The sequence below is a fragment of the Fukomys damarensis genome, unplaced genomic scaffold (genome assembly GCF_012274545.1).
Source record: "Fukomys damarensis isolate Sample0158 unplaced genomic scaffold, DMR_v1.0_HiC HiC_scaffold_5, whole genome shotgun sequence".
NCBI lineage: Eukaryota > Metazoa > Chordata > Mammalia > Rodentia > Bathyergidae > Fukomys > Fukomys damarensis.
In genome coordinates, this window is record NW_022900917.1 from 48,799,662 (window position 1) to 48,801,220 (window position 1,559).

Here is a 1,559-nt window from a genome sequence, read left to right on the forward strand (position 1 = left end):
TTTTTTGTAGAACAGCATGTCCTAAATCTCCATTTTTGAGTCTTAATTCAAATTATCTTTTAATATATTCTACTACTAAAGACTACATTTTACAAATATTAAAATATATACAAGCCGTCTTGTTTAGTCTTATAAGTTAATTACCAATAATTTAAAGAATTACGTGTGCTTAAATTTCATATAAAATGACAAAATTTAAGAGATGCATATATTAATAAAGTAAACATAGTTGGCTCAAATAAAGACTTTCCATATGTGGAAGGTGACCTACTTGCTTGTAAAACAAAGAGACTCATTTTATTTTGCTTTTCAAATTGAATATTTTACTTTCAGGTGTTCTTTAATGATGTTCTTGATTTGCTTTTTGTATGTATCATTTTGCTTTACTTTGTGTAAAGATTGTGTTTCTATTAATTTAAAACATACTGTATTGGTTAATTATGTTGAAAATATATAAGAAAAGACAGACACTCAAAGATTACTTCTAACTCAGCTATCAAAGCAGCAACCGAAAGAATTCTACTATTAAGATGAGAGAGGGAGTATCTCCACTTTGAGGATTGTTTTGAATAATTGGTTAGAATGGGTTGCTTACCTAATCTAGTGAAGTGTGTCATTCTTCATGAAGAATATAAAATATATAAGGCTGAGTGTGGTGGCACATGCCCTAATAACCCCAGCACTCGGGAGGGTGAGGCAGGAGGATCACTTGAGTTTGAGACTAGCCTGGACTACATTGCAAGTTCAAGGCCAACCTGAACTGTATAGGAAGACTTTGTTTTAATCACCCTGCCACACATGACCTTTAGCCCTTTTAGAAGATATTTCTCCCCTTCTTTTTGAATTTTGTAACCTACTTAGGTAAAATTAGCTTTTACTTCTGACCTATTAGTTTTTTTGTTTTGTTTTGTTTTGTTGGTACTGGGGATTGAACTTGGAACCTTGTGCTTATTAGCAAGGCAGGGAGCGGAACCACTAACCTAAACCCCCAGCCCCTGACCTATTATTAATAATCACAAGTTTTTAAAAGAATGAGATTTCATACCATGAAGAAATAACATTTGATGAATTATTTGACAGTTTTTATGTTTTTTTAAAAAACTTAAGCTTATGTGTAAATATGAAATCCTCAGCATAATGCTAATTAAATTTAACAAATGATTGATCTGTAATTCAGTTAATATTAGGCCTTTAATGTAATTGACAACAGCACAGATGCAGGAGATTTCTATTTTTCCTTTCCTCCACCAAATAAGTAAAGTTTCTTGTTGTCTTTCAGTCTTCTTCTCAGAGAGTCTTCTTTCTGGATGCTTTGTATTATTGTAGGAGATTTCTGTGTTTAGTAGTACTGTCTATGGGGACATTTTCTATAACTCTTTCTATAATTTGAAGGTGATATACTTTTGATGTGATAGCATAGGAGAGAAAAACCACGTAGTCCTTCCTCTTTTATTCACTTGAGTACAAATTCTTCTTGACCAAGGGCTGGGGATTTGGCTCAGTAGTGCCGAGTTCAATCTCTGGTATTAAAAAAAAAAAAAAAAAAAAAAAATTTTTTT

General features: G+C 32.0%; 1 protein-coding gene across 4 annotated transcripts in view; it reads left to right on the forward strand.

Moving 5' to 3' along the window:
- The window catches only part of Asph (aspartate beta-hydroxylase), a 208,466-nt gene that overhangs the window by 416 nt on the left and 206,491 nt on the right, over positions 1 to 1,559 (forward strand). The window lies entirely within an intron of this gene.